The sequence below is a fragment of the Chinchilla lanigera genome, unplaced genomic scaffold, assembly GCF_000276665.1.
Source record: "Chinchilla lanigera isolate Chin_1 unplaced genomic scaffold, ChiLan1.0 scaffold00084, whole genome shotgun sequence".
In the NCBI taxonomy this organism is placed as follows: Eukaryota; Metazoa; Chordata; class Mammalia; order Rodentia; family Chinchillidae; genus Chinchilla; species Chinchilla lanigera.
In genome coordinates this window covers 8,902,275-8,922,495 of record NW_004955485.1, presented here as the reverse complement: position 1 = coordinate 8,922,495, position 20,221 = coordinate 8,902,275, and the positions used below count along the sequence as shown (strand labels likewise).

The 20,221-nt window shown below is 51.7% G+C and overlaps 1 long non-coding RNA gene across 1 annotated transcript in view; it reads right to left on the bottom strand.

Annotated features, from left to right (window-relative positions):
• Positions 1–1,098: 1,098 nt before the first annotated feature.
• LOC106146587 overlaps positions 1,099–20,221 on the bottom strand; it is a 29,644-nt gene continuing 10,521 nt past the window's right edge. The window contains exons 2-6 of the long non-coding RNA XR_001231091.1: positions 8,414–8,789; positions 7,639–7,772; positions 3,267–3,340; positions 2,659–2,744; positions 1,099–1,914 (exon numbers count right to left, since the gene is read on the bottom strand). This is a non-coding gene — a long non-coding RNA (uncharacterized LOC106146587). The remainder of the gene's footprint in view (positions 1,915–2,658; positions 2,745–3,266; positions 3,341–7,638; positions 7,773–8,413; positions 8,790–20,221) is intronic.

The window sequence follows — 20,221 nt, the reverse complement described above, 5'->3', positions numbered from 1 at the left end:
CAAAATGCAAAAGACCTTGTCCTAGGGGTGAAATAAGAAAGCTGGGTGTTCATTCACTGGACATTGTAGCCGAAGTCCCTAACCCCAGGACACCAGGCCTCTCCACAAAAGGTGACAGTGATCACCAGCCATGCATTTCTCAGCACGACATGGCTCAAGACTGTCATCTTTGTGGTAGGCTTGGCAGGCAGAGCAGGCCGTGTCCCCAGGGTAGATCTGGAAGCACACTGAGAAGGAGAATTCCATGCCGGAGCTCTACGGGGGAGCGGGACAGGCAGAGGAACAAGCTGAGCTGTGCCGCAGTCTCCAAGAAGACGTTAACTGGCCACAGGGGCACTGCAGCTGGAAGGCCCTTCGGAGTTATCCCAAGCTAGGGGAAGGCAGCTGGGCCTTCCTAGGGCTGCCCTTGAGCTGGGTGAAGACGGGCTTTGGCGTGAGGTTCCCACGTGTGCCCGCAGGAGCCCATCTCTGAGGGAACCTTCTCCCAGATTGCAGGCAGGAGAGGCAGCTGGGGCTGGGAGGGGCCTCGGAGGGGAGCCCGGTTGGCTGTTCCCAGAAGACCAGTCAGGGTGCAGAGACAGTGCCACAGGGCACGCTGAGCTCTGCAGGGGCCTAGGAAGCCCCTCCCGCTGGAAAGTACTGTGGAGACTGACCTTAATCCCTCCCAGCAGAGAAGCCACAGCGCAGGCGCCTCTGGCCCCCAAAAGGAGCTTTCTTGACAGATGTGTCAGACTGACCAAAAGACAAGGCACTTTGAGGAGATTATGCTGTCTGCGTGCTGCCTGGCCTTGCATCCCAGGAGAGGCTCGCTCGGGGCTTCTGGGAAGAGAGGGCTTCAGCAGAAGCCTCGCTGTCCACCTCCCGGCCAGCCCCAGAGGTGAGGGAGGGAGTGGGCCTGATGAGAGAGGACGCGGCCACGGAACAGGCAGGGGCCTGGCTCTCCCGGCCCCCTGCCCGCAGAAACAGACTGGGGGAAGAAGATCCCTGGGCAGGGCCTGCTTGTAGGCCACTGGGGTCAAGCCACCTCAGTCCTATTAAAGATGGGGCGTTCCTGCCAAGGGTTGGCCCGGGGCGGGAGCTGGACACCACCCAGCAACGGGAGAAGTGAGCAGAAAGAACCAACTCTTCTGCCTTGCCTTCCTGTTGGGGACCCTGGGCCCACAGGCCGGGGATGACAGCCACTCTCGTTCTTACTTTTCCCAACTCTCTCTGGTCAGGAGGCAAGAAAGGAACCTCGAGCCACCTCAGGGGAAGGACCCAGAGGCAGAACAGGCCAAGGGACAGGAAGCAGACGACGGCTTCGGAGTCTGAGCTGCTGACCCTGGGCCTTCTTGCCCACTCCTCGGGGGCTGTGTGAGCGGCCACAGCCCCCAGCCCAGAGACCCTGCCTGGAGAGGAGCTGTTTTTGTTTTTGTGTTCAGCTCTGCCGCGTGGCCCTCCCCACACGCACATTTCCCTTCGTGACCTTGTGACTCCTCCATTAGGCCTCCTTTCTTCTTGCTTCAAGAAAGAGCCAGGCGGGAGGGCCGGGGCCGGGCGGGTGGCAGGCGGGCGAGAGGCTGAGCCAATTGCAGCGTCTGCGAGGTGCAAAGCAATCAGCAGAGCCGCTGGTGAGCGGGTCACTCAGTAGTGTGCACATCAGGGTGAAATCTTTTCCGCTCCTCGCCAAACCCCTAGTGAAAGACAATCAGGCTCGCTGTCACCGAGCTAATTCTGTCTATATAAAAGCAGTAATGAAATTCACGGCAGGATTACCCTCTCCATCCAATGGGCCAGCGTCGTGGTGACATATCTCTCTTATTGCCCGAATGTAACACACCATCTAATTTACGTCGTGTAGCGAGCAGGAATGAAATGTTCATAAAGAATTGCTGCATCTCGTCACCTTAACTGCGGCCCGGGGCTCTGAGGCATCTGTCAGGGAGAAGAGCAGGAGGAGGGGCGGCGGGGCTCAGGGAGCAGCCGCCGGGGGCAGGGGCTTCTGTGGGGTGGTTGTTCCTTAATAGGGTGAAGGGGACACCGAGGGCGGCAGGCAGGGTCTGGGGCAGGACCGGGCGGAGGGAGGGCAGGGAGGGCTGGGAGGGCCTCGGAGGCCGGGGAAAATAAGGGCAGGATGGAGTGGTCTGTGGGGAGCGTTTGGACGACTGCAGAGGTCTGAGGAGCCGGAGAGCCCGGGAAAGTGTGTGTTCCGGCTTGAGTGGGCTTGGGCGGGTGGTCTGGAGGATGCCCCTCAGGTACCTCCCAGATCCTGCAGGTCCCCAGCCACCTCTCTGTGCCCTGGGAGCGGAAATCCATCTATCTCTGATGACTATCAAAAGCAAACTCTCCAACAAACAAGAAAGCCTTTCGTAAAAGTAAACAAGGAGCAGATAGACACTTGGGACAAATTTTACGAACCTAGAGTCATCCGTGACTCCTCCCTCACCCAGACCACCGGCAAGCACCTTCGCCTCATTCTCAGGCATGCTTCTCACCCTCTCTCGTCCCTGTTGCCAGCGGCAGCCCGGCCCTCTCACCCACCCAAGGTCACTGCTGTCTGTTGCCAGAGAACCGTCCGTCCCCCAACTCAGCCAGCTAGTGACCCGCACCACTACCGCCTCTCAGCCTCCAGCCCTGGAACGGTGACCCCTTGCTCTTGGGATAAAGTGCAGAACCCACCTCTCCAACTCGCGCTGCAGCTGCGTTCACCCGTGCTCCTGCCTGGACGTGCCGTAGTGGAGCCAGCCCCCGGCCACACGCCTCTCCTGTCGTTGGAATGCTCCTCTTAGCAATGACAGCAGTGCTCCAGCCCTAGCCACAGCCCTAACCCTAATGCTGCCCTCACTTCAGGTGTCAGGCGAGACGCTGCATCCTGGGAAAGCCTCCTGAGACTCCTGCAACTTGGTTAGCACCCTCTGCACTCAATTCCAGGAGGGCAGGGGCCGCGTCTGTTTTACTGACCACTGTATCCCTCGGATGGGAATGACACTCAAGGACATGGAAGCTTCTGGGTAAACATCTGCTGAAGGAACAAATGAAAGGCCTGCATAGTCCCTGCAGCACTGGAAGTCCTGCTCTTTCATCCATTCAGCAAACATCTGCTGCATGGCTTTTGTGTGGCAGGCATTGGCAAAGGCACTGTGGCCACTATGCTAAACAAGGCTGGGTTGTTGTTAGACCTAATCTTTCCACCCAGGCAACTCACCGTGGGGGAGAGAGACAGATAAGCAAATAAGACAGCAATGGTACCAAGCCTGGCATGCCAGAGAAGAGTTCTCTGTCCTTACCACTATCAGAGTCACTCATAGGAAGTAGCTGATCCTCTGGGCCAACGTACAATTTTCCCCAAATTTCTTCCCACCTGTGGGAGAAAACATCAGCAAATGACAGACCCTTTATTAGAGTCATAGTGGGGATGCTCTTACTGTTGATAAGAAGAAGAAGCATTTATTGAGTGCCAACTGTGTACAAGCAAATCATCTCAAACCAAATCACAACAATTATGAACCTAGGAATATTATACTGCCTTGGAAGTGGGAAACAGAAGCTAAATGAGCTTAAACAACTTCCTGCCCCAGTCCTCACATACCTGCCCACAGTGGGTACTCGATAAACGTTTACTGAATGAATGAATGAACGAATGGCTAGTAAGGAGCAAGAGCAGGACTCAAACCCAGAGTTAGGGTTTATATCTACTGCTGTCCAAGTGCCTCCTGTGCTCGTGGACAGGGCTTTAGCAGAGGACTGGAGGCTACGGCTGACTTGCTGTGAGGAGGCTCAGCCTCGAGGGGAGGTGGTTGCCGGGGGCGACCTAGAAGGGTGCATCGCCCTCCCCAGCTCCTCCCTGTCCCCTCTGCTTCCTGAACCCAGGGCATAACAGCTCTCCTCCACCCAGCTTTCCTTCCACCGTGCTACCAGCTCTGCAAGGACTGGAGCCTAAAACGTGAGACAGAATGAATTCTTCCCCCTTTAGGTTGCAGGTACTGGGTCCCAGCGACAAGGAAAGTGACTGAGGCAGTCCGGCTTTCTGGCTCCCAAGCCCTGGCTCGTTCTACTGTTTATCCCAAGCAATTAGCTTGGGAGCTTCAGGGTCAGTGTGGAAAATAGCCCTCATGGCAGGCTCTGGCTCCAGGTGTCCTCATCCAGACCCCATCTGTCCAACCACAGCCTCCCACGCTCCATGTTACCCTGAGATACCAGGCCTGGTGGGGAAGGAAGGTAAGGCCTGAGGAAGACCAGACCTAAGGGTGTAGCTGTAGGTCAGCGATACAGTGAGACCTATGTTCATTTTGTTTTGTTTTGTTTTTGGTACCGGGAATCGAACTCAGGACCTTGCGCTTACCAGGCAGGCGCTTATGCTGCTGAGCTATATCCCTGGCCCCAGACTTATGTTTAGCATGCACAAGGCCCTGGGTTTGATTCTCTAGTACCAAAAGAAAGAAGAGGAGGAGGAGGAGGAAGAGAAAGAGGAAGGAGGAAGAGGTAGAGGAGGAAGAAGGTAATGCTTTTCTTTCTCAAAGAGCAAGTGCATGAAGGTGTTATGGAAGAGGTGACACCGGCCCAGAACATAGGAGCCTCTGGAATCATGTCGGCTATGAGTCTGTCCTCCCTGACCAGAGGGTGGCCTCCTTTTACCCACGGCCCTGGAGGTTGGAAGGACAGGTGCCCACATCCGCTCCTGCCACAAGGCTCAGGGACTGGGAAGCTCTCTGGGGCTAGAGGGCTCCCAGCTATCATCATCCTTACCCCTCAGAGGACAAAACTCCGCACACCCTTGGAGCCAAGACCCACTCCTATTTTTTTAAAGTCTCCATTAAGTAAGCCTCAGGAGTCTCTTTAGATGTTGCAGTCAAAGATACTTCTAAGACACAAATTCTCCCTAAACACATGCTGGACAGCAGACAACTTTTCTCCTAGGCCAGTCTGAGGCCAGAGGCACGGGCCAACGCTCACCCGAGAAGTGTAGTTTGGGTCAGAGTCCTGACTCCCTTCCCGTGGCCTAGGTGGCCTTCCCTCCCACTTAGGGATCAGTTCTGTGACTCTGTTGACATTTTAAACCAGATCTGCTCCTTCAGGTGAAGTAAGGTATCATTCAAGTTGGACAGATACAAAGCATCACATAAGCAAGGCCAGGGGAGCGGAAGAACAAGAGAAAACAGTTGTAAACAGCAGTTGTAAAGCATCAGTATTCCCCAAGAATATCTGCCCTTCAGTGGCATAAGGCTCCCTGCCCCCAGATCTGTGTAAACCCAGGATCTGTGCCCAGCAGTGTATTAAGCTTCAGTTTCATTTGACAGTTTCATCTGGACAGTTGAGAGAGGGGAAGGGAAGCTTGTACAGAACAAATAAATTAGAAGAGGTTGGCTATGTGTTAATAACTGGTACCTAAGGGATGGGGTGTACCCAGTGGCAGGGCACCTGCCTCGCACATATGAGGCCCTGGGTTCCATCTTCAATACTCCTCGCCAAATTGTGGCGTAGACCTACTGTCGTCTCAGCTACTTGGGAAGCTGAGGCAGGAGGATCACTTGAGCTCACTATTTCAAGTCCAGCTGGGAAACATAGTGAGACCTTGTCTCAAAAAAAAACAAAAGTATCTAACTCTATCAGTGTGTTTTTTCATTTACACGTTTTTTTCTACCCCGTTTATTCTCACCCCCCGCTTCCCTCTCTCTCTAGGCTGACATAAATGATACCCTGATGGCTATTTTGGCTGTAACCCTATATATCCAAGGAAGCCTGAGCTCCCAGCTGCCAGCCAACTCTGATCCCCTAATCCCACCGGGACCAGCTGGTCAGAGTTCTCAGGGACGGCAGACCCCAGTGCAAATGTGGCCTCTGCTGCCACGAGCATGATCAGATCACTGAGCTTCTCTGTGGACCGCTGGCCTTAACGTCGGTCTCCTGCTTCCCGGCACACACCACCCCAGATGACAGGAAGCGGCCTGAAGTTGTTGAACAACTATTCTACAAATCCACTTTCTCATTTCCCACAGGACCACAAGAGTCCTCAGGAGGATTAGCCTGATCTTGGGTGGGCCGGAGCTTCACTGCCGGCCTGGACAGCTGTGCAGCCCTTGGTGCCTTGGAGAAAGTGACGGTGGTTAAGGGTAGCTCAGCCCCAGTGCCAAATGAGGGCCAAGTACTCTAGGCTGAGCTGCCTCCCCAGCCTGTTTGGGGTGTTTGCAAGCACCCACAGCCTTTGCAGCAGAAAATGGCAACAGCACGCAGCCTTCTCGGGGTTTGGTATGACGGCATGGGGACCCTGGGTTGCTGATAAAACTGGAAGGCCCCGGAAGGGAGCCCCGTGGATGAGCCCAAGAAAGAGGCATAAATTCCTGTCAAGTACAGTCAACTCCCTTGTCCCCCAGGCCTCCGAAGCCAGACTCTCAGTCTGGTGGCCATTGGCTGCTCGGGGACACTAAATTCTCTGGTAATCTGCAGGGATGTGTAATTATGCTGTAGTTAGCGACTGTTCGCTAAGTAAACCCTTGGTGTAGTTACCATGTAAGTCAACGGTATTTACAGGATATTTTTTCTGCCTGTAACTCAAAGCCTTACCGAAACAAATTGGAATTGCCTTCTGGAGGCCGTTGTTATAAATTACAGACCCAACATCTGTCCACATCTGCAGAGTCTAGACAGCCTGTCTCAGCCACGAGAGAAGAGAGAGATGAAGAGGCGGGGAGCGGGACAGCCAGGAGGACCGTGGAGGAGGGCCTGGTTCGCAGAGGCCTCTCCAGAGGGCCGCCCCCGTGGTGCCGGGCTGACTTCTGAGATGGACTGGAGCCTCTGCGGCCTAGCTCAGGGCCCAGGGGCCCATGGGGCCTAGTCATGGCCCCAGACGTGTGGGCGACCCCGCCACTTCTGCGGGGCTGCATCTCTGCAGGGACAGACTCTCAGAAGTCACAGAGGGGCCTGGCAGATGGAGTTAGATGTGGAACTGACTACAGCCAGCTCAGGAGGGGCGGCTGCTTCTCCAAACTTCCCCTGCCCTCTCCCGCCCTGCCGCTCGCTAGCTGGCTCTGGCCCCCACCAGGCTCACCTTGCGGAAGCGGGGAGGGATTCATCTGCCTACCTTTCCTGTGGTCCCTCTCCTGCACCCACGATAAGGAGCCTGCCCGTCAGCTGAGTGATTGTATTTTTTTACAGTTCCTAGCACAAACCTTCTCATTTATATGTAAAGCAGCCATTAGTCATAGCTCCGTTCCCACACACTGCCTGATGTACAATCACATTTTGCAGCGGATGAATCTTTCCACACAGCTGCTCTGCTATGAATAATCCGTCTCCAGGCCCATAAATCAGAAAAAAATCATGCCCCTCGTTCGCCTGATCCTTACACAAAGTCATATATTTTACATGAGGACGAGCTAAATATTCATGAGTCTTAAAGGCTTTTTTCATAGGCACTTGTTGGGGTTGTTTTTACTGTTGGAGGGGTACCACGATTGTATTCAGGGGAACAGGGGATTTGGGAGAGGAAGGGGAGGAGGGAGAGAAAAAAATGTGTGTGTGTGTGTTTGAGAGAGAGAATAAAGAAGAAAAACAGGACGAGAGAGATTGATTGAGACTCCAAGCTTATCTCTTGGACGATGAGTCAAGTGGGACAAAGGATGCCCACGTGAGGTCTTAAAAACATGAGGAATACTTGTTTACCTGTGCTTCTGCTCTGCTCAACGCCGTAAATATTATCCCCTTGATCTTCAAGGTCGTGTGGTGAACCTTTGCCCTCTGGCCTTGGAGCAGTGGGTTTGGTCTTCTCTGCACACAGGGGTAGCTGCGAGCCCCGCCTGGATTTGACAAAAGCAAAACTCGGGGTGAGGGAGGGGAGACAGCAGGGTGAGCAGAAGGTGTAAAGAAAACCACTCTGATGCTACCAAAGCGTCCCAGCCACTTTCAGCCGAAGGCCTCCGGCAGCTCCCAGTACCGAGGGCCCCGTGCCTGCCCCAGAGGGCTCTTCTGGCGGCCTTTCTGCCCCCTGCGCTTCACGTCCTCTGGCCTGTGTCCTTCCACCCTGCTTCCCAGCCCTCAGGCTTCCTCACCACACTCCGACCTCGGTAGGGCTTCTCCTCAGACAGCACGCTCTCCCCGGAGGGCTCCTCGAACTCTCTCCCTCTCCCAGAATGTGGTGCAGGGGATCAGATCTAGGACTTTGCATTTTTACATTGCGCTGTATCCCCTTTTTTTGGTTTGTTTTGTTTTTATCTGGGCTAAATTGCCCAAGCTGGGCTTGTTCCTCCTGCCTCAGCCTCCCAGAGTACTGGATTATGGGTGTGCACTGCCATTCTTCACCCCAAAATGCAAAGCCTCCTTCTGCTCTACAGAGGCTGGAGAGTCCCTCGCCTTGCCATGCAAGCTCCACGCTCCCGCCTCCCCCCGCTAACCCACTCGTCACACCACCCGGCTGCTGGCAGGTGCTTTTTCATCTTACCCTGGCATTCGCTCAGCATTTGTCTGTGTGTTCAGCGGCGCTGTCTGTCGGGCTCATTACTGCCATGGTCTGCAGTGGCGGTGAGGGTGAGTCCTCACTTCCCTTAGGAGGGAAGAAAATTCTTCTTCCCAGGTTTCACTGACAGCATGAAGAACGGATGCTTAGGTAGCGATTGCTCGGCTTTAGCTCAATATCTGGAATTGCACACAAGCCTCAGACCCTCTCAGCCTGCAGCGGGCAATGACAGTGCCTTGGGTTCAAGCAGCTGTCCTCGAAGGAAGCGCTGGCAGAAACAATAAGTGTGCCTCCCTGGTTACTTCACTCAGCAGCACTCTCCTGCCTAGACGCAGGAAGCCCTGGCTCGGATTCCCCTGCACTGCAAAATAAAAGTAAACATTAAAAAACAAGCCAACAGACCGGGCGGGTAAACTGAGGAATAACTTTGGCAATTACTTTCTCAAAGTCTCATCAGAAGGTGATGACAGAAAGGTGAAATCATGTACAAGTTGACTTGTGGTCAAAAGTTTCCCATTAACCTCCGGAGTAAAAGGCGGGGGGTCAAAGCCTTTGCCCGCATCTCTAACTGTGCGGGTTTCACCCGTTCCTCTGCCACTCCTTGATCCTCTCTGCTCACAACCTGGCTTTGCTCACGCTTGGGGAGAATTAAGTCAAAGAACTGCCAGAGAAGAGAAAAAGGTCCAAACGATCACAGATGGCAGACTCGAAAATTTAATTTAAAATCATTCTTTATTATCCAAAATATTAAAATTAAAGCAATAATGCCCAAAGGAAAGTACAGATTAGAACTCCCAATGTTTCACAGCCTCTTCCTCAGGGGGTCCCCAGAACACCGAGCAAGAATGCTTCTGAAAAGAAAGCGGCAGTGCTGGAGCTAAGAGCCAGCTGTAGATCACTGAGCCAAGCACTCGGTAACTGACCCAATCAGCTTCCCTTACAGCCAAACACCAACTGTTTCATATGCAATTAATGACTGCCCTGCCAAATTAAAGTGCATCAAGTCGTCACAGGCATCACGGAATGAGAGGACACACAGCAGTCACAGGTATCTCATCCCGGGCATCTACATAATGACATTACCAGGCTAATCTCGGCTCAGAGATATAATTCTGCAAAACACCGCGCACTAAATATTTATATTCATAAAAGGCGGAAAGATGCCCACACGCTACCTCTAGGCTCCCCATTTGTCAGGAATAGGCTGCCGGCTTGTTCGCTCGGGTCCAGGATGGGGGCTAAAGCATCAGTCAAGTGTCAGGAGAGTCCCAGTGTTCCTGCCCCCCGACTTCACTCTTAAAAAGGTTCATTGTTGGATGAGGTATTTAGAAGTACCCAAGAAATAGCAAGGCTCCTTCCTCATCTAGGGATACCGAAGCAGAAGAGGAGGGCCCTTCATAATTCAGGGCATGAACGGGGCCGCAAGACGGATGAGGATGTCTGCTCCCCATTCTTTGGTGCAGAAAATCACAAGTCCAGAGGGGGACCAGAGACCATTACAGTCATCTTTTATAAATTCCAAATTCTCAGAGAAATCGCAGATATATTTCTGATTGTGGAAGCCACTGCACTTGAACTACAAAGCTGAAGAACAGGGCCTCTCGGAATGATGAGAAGAAAGCCAGTCTGGGCGGAAAGGAAATGTGATTTGCTGGGGTTTGCTTTGTGTCCTTTTGCATTAGACTCGGTTTCCTCGACGGAAGCCTAATTCAGTTTACGGCCGTTCCTGGAACAGTGTCATTTCAGCTTGCTGCCAGCAGGACCCAAGCACCCGGCACAGCTGGCCCAGAGGCTGCCGCCCGGCCCTGTCCTCATGGGGTTGCCGAGGGTGCGTCTGCGCCCGTCCTGGGGCCGCTCCCCTCCCCCACAGCGCCTCCAGCTTAGATGTTCGATCTCGCCGCCCCGCCCCCCCTCCCTGGCAGCAAACGCAGAAGACGAGGTCTGTCTGCTCACTGTGCATGCCGTGACTTGAAGCCTTCAGCAACTCGTCCAGGACTCTGTGTGCTATAATCAAAATGGGCTCACTGATAAAAATTACCCTGGTTACAATCCAGAAAGATTAACCAGCCTTAAGGGTGTCCGGGCTATGCATTACACTTCGCAGTTTTCCTACAATTAAACTAAAAATGAATACTGTTGACAGTGAACTGCCAGACAGGCTCGCAGAAGCCCTGCTGTGCGAGGGACAGCGGTTCTGCAGCCTGCCGGGCCGCTGCACTCCTCAGGCCCAGCCTGCGAGTTCTAGCCCAGGGGGCACTGGCGCCAGAGCTGCTTGGCTGTGGCACTGATGCAGAATGGTTACCGGCCTTGCTCCTAAAAAAGTAAAGTTAAACTGAAAAAATGACAATCTACCTCAGCCTCTCCAGTGCCTGGCTCAAAAAATGATAATTTTACGCTGGTTGTGGTGGAACACACCTATAATCCCAGCACTTGGGAGGCTGAGGCAGGAGGATGTCACAAGTTGAAGGCCAGTTTGGGCTGCATAGTGAGTTCAAGGCCAGTCTACATTACATGGTGAGACCCTGCCTCAAAAACCAAAACAAACCAAAACAAAACAAGAGAGAAAGATGAAGACCTAGCTGGCCTTGAACTCTCGAGATCCTCCTGGCTCAGCCTGCCAAGTGCTGGGATTACAGGCATGCACCACCCACTCTTGGTTAGAATAAAATTTTATTTTTAAAAAATAGAGAACTCATGTAGTTACATGGGTATGTTCACTTTGAAAAAAATTCACCGGAGAAAAGAAAAAAGAAAAAAATTCACTGGGCTGTAACCTTATTTTATGCACTTTTCCATATGTGACACTTACATAAAAATTGCATTAAGAAAGAGGTAAAAGGAAAGGGAAAGAGGCCACGCCAGGCCCAGACGGGTGAGTGGAGCAGCGATCGGGAGGGGACCAGGGTGAACACGGACAGGAGAGGAGGAGCAGTGCAGGGGACACCGGGGGGACCGCAGGGAGCAGGCACGGCTGCCGGAGCGTGGCCCGTGTTCCACTGTCCGTCCTGGCGCCTGCGCAGCCTGCCTGCCTGGGACCATCCGGGGAGCCCCTGAGTGACATCGGCTGGGCGGGGCCTGTGAATCTGCGCGTCACCGCTTCCCGGATCGCGCAGGTAAATACTGTCCTCCGGCCATGGTCTGAGAGACGGACAATCCCTGACTCCCCCAGGGGCCTAGGATTCTGCCTTCTAATCAGGTATTTGTTGATTTCCACGATGTTCACAGGTAGCATCAAAGTGAGCAGGACTCTGACCGTACAGAAGGCCTGTTCTACCTTGAGTCAGAATTTAGATTCTGAAACAGAAAGACACTTGTTTGCACTTTACCATTTAGTGACTTTCAGTGTTATGGGGCTTAACAGAAAAGTTTGGGCTGCATAGTGAGTTCAAGGCCAGTCTGATTTTATTTGAAATCTGGGTTCAGTTGCTGGGCCAGTTACTTAACTTCTCTAAGATTTGGTTTCAGCCCACTTTGGTGGTGCACGCCTGTGATCCCAGCACTAGGAAGGCTGAGGCAGGAGGATTGCTGCAAGTTCAAGGACAGCCTGGGCTACAAAGTGAATTCAGGACCAGCTTGAACTGCATAGTAAGACCCTGTCTCAAAAAAAAATGCTGGGTTTCTTCTCTGTACAATGTAAATGCAATTTTCATGTAAGTGGAGATAGTAGGATCTGCTTTATAGGGTTGTTATAAGGCTTAAATTAATGCATGATGGCTCCTCCCACAGGGCTTGGCACAGGGAGAACAGATTCCATGATGACAGCAATTACTGTTTGTAGCCCAGGCTGGCTTTGCCCTTGTGACAGTCCTCCTGCCTCAGCCTCCCAACACCGGATTACAGACTTGTGCCCCCACGCCGGGCTGGTCCTTGTTCCCTCTGCACTCCTTCTCTCCTGGCCCTTCCTCCTGCTCACTCCCTCCCCACCCTGAGTAGTAACAGTTCTGGAGCAGTAATTTGGCCTTCAGTGTACAGAGTCCAGAGCACTCCGCAGCCTCGAGACCCCTTTTCCTCCCGTGGAGTTTCCCTGCCTTGCCTTGCGCCTGCCCTTCCGGCAGCGCCCTGTGTGTGTGAGACGGTTTCCACGGAGACCTTGGGTCTTCCCTGTCCCCAGGTCATGCCCGTGCTAGCTCTCACTGATTTTAGGACCTCAGTTTGTGAGTCCGAATTTATGAAGGAGCTGAAAGAGTGGTGCCTCATGTGACTACAGGTCCCCATGTGGATTATCTTTGGCAGGAGGGTGAGAAATCAGTGGAAACCAGGAATATTCCTTGGAGGTGGAAGCAGGGCAGGACTCACAACTTTTTTTTTTTTCTTTTTTTGAGGCAGTCTTGCCATGGAGTTCAGGCTGGTCTTGAACTCACTATGCAGCCCAAACTGGCCTTCAACTTGTGACATCCTCCTGCCTCAGCCTCCCAAGTGCTGAGATTATAGGCATGCGCCACCACGGCCAGCCTAAAATTATCATTTTTTGAGCCAGGCACCGGAGAGGCTGAGGTAGATTGCCATTTTTTCAATTTAACTTTACTTTCTTAGGAACAAGGCCAGTAACCATTCCGCACCAGGCTGGCATCAAATTTGTGTGATCCTCCTGTCTCAGCCTCCCCGTGCTGAGATTATAGCCTTTTTATTGTTATTTAGAGACAGGGTCTCACTAAGTTATCCAGGGTGGTTTCAAATTGGAATCTTCCTGCTTCAGCCTCCCAGCATGCTGAGACTACAAGCATCCACCACCATACCTGGCTTGTTCCATAAATATTTTTCCAAGTACCTCCTGTACCCTGTGCTGGGGGACAGTAGAACAGCAGAATAAACCCAATTCTGATGTCGTGGCGCCCAGACTCTCATGGTGGGAGACAGGAAACAAGCAACAATGGAGAGCCACCAATCCCCAAGGAACTAAGAGGATGCTCGCAGCCGGGGCACCGGGCCGCAGCAGGCTCTCTGTGTCACTGGAAGCTCCAAAAGGTTCACCATCACCACGTTGAGTGCCTCAGTGCTGAGAAGTCTCCAGCCCAGAGAGAGGGAAGAGCCACTTGGGCAAAGGGAACATGGGGCAAACACGCCTGGACTCGAGGGAGGAATTGTTTTTCCTCTGATTTTTTTTGTTGTTAGTTTTTTGTAATAGGGTCTCGCTGGCCTTGATCTCCCAATCCTCCTGCATCAGCCTCCTGAGTGCCAGGATTACAAGCATACCAAGCCTGGTTTTCTACCAAAAGAGACCTCTGTCTGTCTGCCTGGCTCTGTCCCTCCCCTGCCTTCCTCCCTTTTCTGTGAAGTGGGGCCGTGCGGCGCTGCCCCGGCTGCCCTGAACTCCTGAAGCTCAGCCCCCGCCCCCCACAGCTGGCCCTGTGGGCTCCCACCAGACACCTCGCCAGCGCTCTGCCTCCCTTACACAGAACGAGCTGTTGCCTCTGCTTCTTTCCGGTAATAAAGTTCATCCACATCAGCCCGGCTCCTCGCTGAGCTGGAGAAGGGCAGGAGTACAAGCGTGCGCTCTGATTTGTTCCCCTTCCTTGTCCTGTACCTCACGCGCTGGCGCTCAGCCGGGCTGTCCTCCTGTCCTCAGGGGCACACCTGAGCGAGGTGGCGGCCCTGCAGGCCCTCACTCATCCCAGGACAGACATGAGGGGCCCTGCTCAGGGAGCCGGGAGGCAGACCTGGGGTCTTGGTGCGTTCAGCTGCCGTGTCACCTGGTCCCCAGGGAAGGGGCAGTGTGGTCCATGCCCTACGGCCCTTGCTGGGGCCAAATTCTCCCGGGACTGGGAACAAATACAGGTGTTTCACCCAGCGCACAGACCTAAGATTCAGAGGCCCGGGCCGGCGGCCTCTTCCGCCTGCCCGGCTCAGGCCTCGGGGCCTCCCGCACTGACTCCTGGGAGGCAGCATGTGGCCGCACACTTGCCTGGCTGCTCTTCCACCTCCACCCCGGCTGTGGTTCAGACCTTCTTTTATTTAGTTAGTTAGGTAGTTAGTTAGTTTGTTTTTGTTTTTTGGTACCGGGAATCGAACTCAGGACCTTGCACTTGCCAGGCAGGCACTTGTATTCATTTATTTTTTAGGACTGGGGCTTGAACCTAGGAGTTCCTCGCCACTGACCTACATCCCCTCCCCACCCCAGTCCACTGCCCACCTCCCTTTCTTTGAGACAGGATTTTGCTGTGTAGTTCGAGCTGGCTTTGAACTCACTATGTGGTCCAGGCCGGGCTCAAACTTGCAGTGATCCTCCTGCCTCAGCCTCCCGAGTGTTGGGATTATGGGCATGTGCCACTACGTCTGGTTTTTTATTTTGAGACGTGGTCTCACTAAGTAACTAATTGTCCAGGTCAGAACTTCGGTCCTCCTGCTCCACCTCCCGAGTGCTGGGTTTGCAGGTCTGTGCCCCACACCCAGCCGGAGACCCTCTTCTAACGGTGGCTCCCTCTCTGATGGGCTCCCGCTGCCAGATTCCCCAGACTCAATGGACCTGGGAGAGTGCTGGAAAGGGAAACCCATCGCCTCACCATTAGAGCCTTCGAAAGCCCAGCCTTCCGATCCTTTGCAGGGCCCCCTCCTACCTCACGGAATGGCTCCTCCCTGTCAAATTCCTGTCTCTAAACAAGGTGAGTTAAAACAAGCACACAGGCATCGACTGGGCTGTGCTTAGATTCCACTGAGGCTTCGGGACTGAGTGTGGGTGAGTGGATATTTGCCATGTCCTCTCCAAGCCCGTCCTTGGCTGGGTTTTCTGGCAGGCCCCTGTTGTTCCTGCTGTCACCACCAGTACCTCACTTTCACCGAGTCCTGGGCACACTCCTAGCCCAGCAGCGCTTGGCCTCACCTGAGCTCCTCCTGCCTCAGCCTCTGAGAATGTTGGGATTATAGGTGTGCACCACTACACCCAGTTTGTTTTGCTTTCTTTTGACACAGGGTCCTACTATTGCAGTTTGGGCTGACCTCAAACTCCTGACCCTCCTGTGTCAGGCTCTCCGGGCTGGGGTTACAGGTGTGAGCCACCGACCCACTGCCACACCTTCCTTTTTTGATTTCCGTTCCCTTCAGTCTTCCTCATAGAAGATGCAGAAAAGAATGTCCCTTCTTTCTCGGGGGACTCTCCACAGCGGTTACCACTTGCTGAGTTCTTCCTGTGTGCCTACCGATGCTCTAACTCCTTTACATCTATGACTCAATTTCATTCCAACAGCAACCCTGTGAAGAAATTACTATTATAGTCCTCATTTTCCAGGTAAGGAAAATGACACACAAGGAACAGAGGCCAGATTTGGACCCGGCTGGCCAGGCTCCAGAGCCCAGTGCTGCCGACCATGAAGGTGCACTGTGTACGTCCTTTACTTCCTTTTATTTATTTATTTTTTTGGTCTTTTTGAGACAAGGTCTCTCTATGCAGTTCAGGCTGGCCTTGAGCCCACTTTGTACCCCAGGCTGGTCTCGAACTTGCAGTGATCCTCCTGCTTCAGCCTCCTGAGTGCTGGGATAACAGGTGTGCACCACCACACCCGGCTGCACTTTATAAAATAAATGTGTAAAAAATGAATGGAAAGGTGAATGGATGAGCCAGAAATGCTCGGTGACCTGAAGTAACCCAGGGCATGAATAGCATTTATTTATTTACTTACTCACTTACTGGTTGTTCTTGAGACAAGGTCTTACTGGCCTCAGACTCTGACCATCTTCTTGCCTCCGTCTCGCAAGTGCTGGGGTGCTAGGTAATTCTTTGAGGAGAGGAATACCCAGTGCGTCAGAAGATGTTTAACAGCCTCTCTGGCCACTTCGCACTAGATGGACACTGCCAAATGGCCTCCGGGGGTGAAAACTGGGTGCAGATGAAAATTGCCAGTCTAGAGTAACATGAATTTAAGAACCGGGTGTGGTGGCACACGCCTGTGATCCCAGCACTTTGTGTTTTGTTTTGTTTTATTTTGTTGTCTTTTTGAGACAGGGTCTCGCTATGCAGTTCAGGCTGGCCTTAAGCTCACTTTGTAGCCCAGGCTGGTCTCAAACTCACAACGATTCTCCTGCCTCAGCCTCCCAAGTGCTGGAATTACAGGCGTGCGCCACCATGCCCAGCTCCAGCACTTTGAAGGCTGAGGCAGGAGGATCGCTGCAAGTTCAAGGCCAGTCTGGACTACACAGTGAGATCCTGTGTCCAAAAAAAATTTTTTAAAGTTATTTTTTGATCTAGCAATCAGGGTTCTGAGTTTTATTCAAATGAATTGAAACATTTGTGTCACAGGTGTCTGAGTTCCTACAGGCACTGCAGCCTCTCACTCATAGCAGTCAGGATACGATCTGCCAGGCATAGTGTAGCTGAAGCAGGAGGGCCAACCTGGGTTACACAGTGAGACTAAATCTCAAAAAAAGAAAGAAAAGAAAAAAGGATATGAAATCAGCATTAAGCCTGTATTTACAAATGAATAGGTAAAGACAATGTGGCATGCATGCACAGGGGAACCTACTCAACCTTTCAAAGGAAGGAAACTGACATAACCGTGTGGATGGAGCTAGAAGACGTTTGCTGAGTAAAATAAGTGGCACAGAGAGGTGAGCACAGCTGAACAGGACAGCGTGCACAGCGGTTACTGCAGGCAGGAGGAGGGCGGGTACTGTTATAGGTGCAGAGAGTCAGCAGGAAGTGAGGTTTGAGATCTGTTGCTCAATGGGTGACTGTACTCAATAATAATGTATATTTCAAAAGAACTGAGTAAATTTCAAATATCTCACCACAAAGAAGGATAAATGAGATGACAGCTGTGTAAATTAGCTTGGTTTAATCATTCCACATCACACATATAACAAATCATCACACTGTACAGTTATGATTTGTCAGTGAAAAATGGCATTAAATAAAAAACAAAAGCTACTTCTTGATCACTTGTGTTAATGAAGGAAGGGAGGAGTCAGGCCAGGTAGCACCCGCTTGTAATCTCTCAGCACACGCTTGTAATCTCAGCACTCAGGAGGCTGAGGCAGGAGGATCACCATGAGTGAGACCAGCCTGGACTGCATAGCGAGACCCTGCCTCAAAAAAAAAAAAAAAAAAAAAGAGGAAAGAGGCTAAACATAATCCAGAAGGGCCAAAAAATGCAAAACTCTCATTTCTCTGCATGACAGGAATTGCTGGCTGCCTATTCTGGCCTCTCTTGGGAAGGAACTTCCTCAGCCTTTCCCTTTAGCTCTCCTCCAAGCCTGCACATGTACCTATTCCCTACTCCTTTCCACCAGAGGGCCAAGACCTACATCTGTACCAGCCTGTCCTATTTTCTCAGGAACTACTCCATTATGCATTTTATTTTTTAAAAAGGTATTTAAAGGGCCAGGGATAGAGCTCAGCAGCACAAGTACCTGCCTGGCAAGCCTAAGGTCCTGAGTTCGATTCCCGGTACCAAAAAAAAAAGTATTTAAACCAGGTGTGGTGGTGCATACCTGTAATCCCAGCATTGAGAAGACTGAGACGGAAGGATCACCACGAGTTTGAGGCCAGCCTGGGTACATAGTGAGTTCAAGACCAACCTGGACCACATAGAGAGCCTCTGTCTGAAAAACTAAATCAAAACAAAACAACAACTCTAAAAATAAATAAGTAGGTAAAATAAATAAATTACTTATTAGTATGTGTCTGTGATATATAATGACTACTTCCATTGTAGGTATTTGGTACATGCCACAGCTTCTTTTTTTTTTTTTTTTTTTTTTTTTGAGTCAGAGTCTCACTATGTAGTCCAAGCTGGCCTTGAACTCCCTATGTAGCCCAGGCTGGGCTTGAACTCACAGTGATCCTCCCGTCTCAGCCTCGCGAATGCTGGGATTACAGTCATTCGCTATTGCGCCCGGACACATTTTCTTTTCGATGTTCTCTTTCCCTCCCCCTCATTTCCCTCCGTTAACCTCCTGGTCCTTTTCTCATTTGCAGTAGATTTATTTGTTTCCTTTTATCTATCTTTTATTTTGCTCTTTATTTATATACTTGATTTCTCATATGAGAGCAACCATACTGTCTTAGTTACTTTTCTCTCGTTGCTGAGACAAAATACCTGACACCCAAAATTAAGGAAGAAAAGGTTTATTTAGCTCACAGTTTGTGGAGGTTTCAGTCCGCAATCAGCTGGCTCTAAGGCAGGATGCTATGGCAGAGGTGCAACTGTTCAAGGCAGTGACAAAAGCAAAAGCGCGGGAAGAGGGAGCCTCTTTTCCTCCTTTATATTATAAGCAGGCTGCCCCCTCCCCGGCCCAGGATGGGTGTAGCATTCATACCATCTCAGTGCCCTCCTCTGCGCAGACTCAGGACGTTTACAAAGTGAGGACCCGGCCCCCTGCTGAGTTGCGAAACTTCTCAAGTTGACATAGTCAGAATGTATCAACCATGACAATCCACCCCCTGTCAGCACACAGACACATTTCTTTAAACCTGTTTCCCGATACAAAGACACATTTATTCTTATGGGTTCACAGCTTGAACATTATAACACAGGTGTAACAACCCTTATGAACCAGTATTAAGCCTATCAAGATTATATTAAATTAGAACCATAACATCCTGCCCCTGGCCCCCCAGACCCGTGCACATCCCTTTATACAAAAGGCACTTAGTCCCTCTGCAAGAGTTGCCAAAGTCCTGACAGTGTCAGCATTGCTGAAAAGTCCAAGTCCCAAGTCTTCTTTGAACTGTAAGGCCAACTCCTAGCTGCAATCCCCTGTACAGGGGCTGGGGATTTAGCTCAGCAGAAAAGCGCCTGCCTGGCAAGCGCAAGGTCATGAGTTCAGTTCCCGGTACCGGAGAAAAACCAAAAAAAAAAAAAAAAAAAAAATCCCCTGTACAAATGAAAATAAAGTTAAACACTTCCAACATTCCATGACACAAGATAAACATTTTCATTCCAAAAGTTACAAACAGGGGGAGACAAAGGATTGGGATCAAAGCAAGTCCAAAATCAAACTGGACAACATCTGAGGCAGTCTGTGGTAAGTTGTGAGCTCCAAAGGGCTCGGGTGGCTCCACCCCTACCGCACGTCCAGTGGTTGTAGCTCCCACAGCTTCTCTCTTGGGCCCACTCTGCTCCCTCCTTGCAGCTTTCCTCAGCCAAACTTCTGGGGCCTCCACTGCACCTTTGGTTTCACCCTCACAGCTTTACACACTGCCCTCTCAGGGGCACACTGCCTGGCCTCCCAGGCCTTCTGAAATCTGGGTGGAAGCCTTCCTGACTCCACAACTCATGCATTCTGCATGTACCTAAAACCAGCACCATGTGGATGATGCCAAGGTCTGCTGCCAGCTGGAGCAGTAGCCAGGCTTTCCTCTCTCTTGGCTATAGGGGTCAAGTGTCTGGATCACTGTGTACTTGGAATCCAACTCTGAGGAGAAAATTCTCTATGCTGCTGCTGTTCTGGAACATGGCGCTCTGCAGCTTTCTCCTCAAAGCAAAGTCTTTCACTTTTGTAGTTTTGAGGCTGCAAAGGGAGGAGACTTGCTGCTCCTAGTGATGCCCTCAGGCCATCTTTTCTATTCTCCTGTTCCTTCTCAGCAGTCAAGATCTCCTCTGCTTTATCTTTGCAGTCCACAGCTTTAATGGAGCTTCCTTTCTGGCCAGACTCACAACGTTTAAAATCATCCTGTTGGGCTTCTTGCTCTTGATTTTCAACATAAATCTGGCTAAAAGCCCCCACACTACTCATGCCACTGCCTCAGCATTCAACCGCTTTGAAATTTCTTCTGCCAGATTAGTCCACTTCCCTTAATCTCAGTCTCAGGCAAAGTCTCTGGACACAAGAAAAATGCAGACAAACTTTCTACCAAGCCAT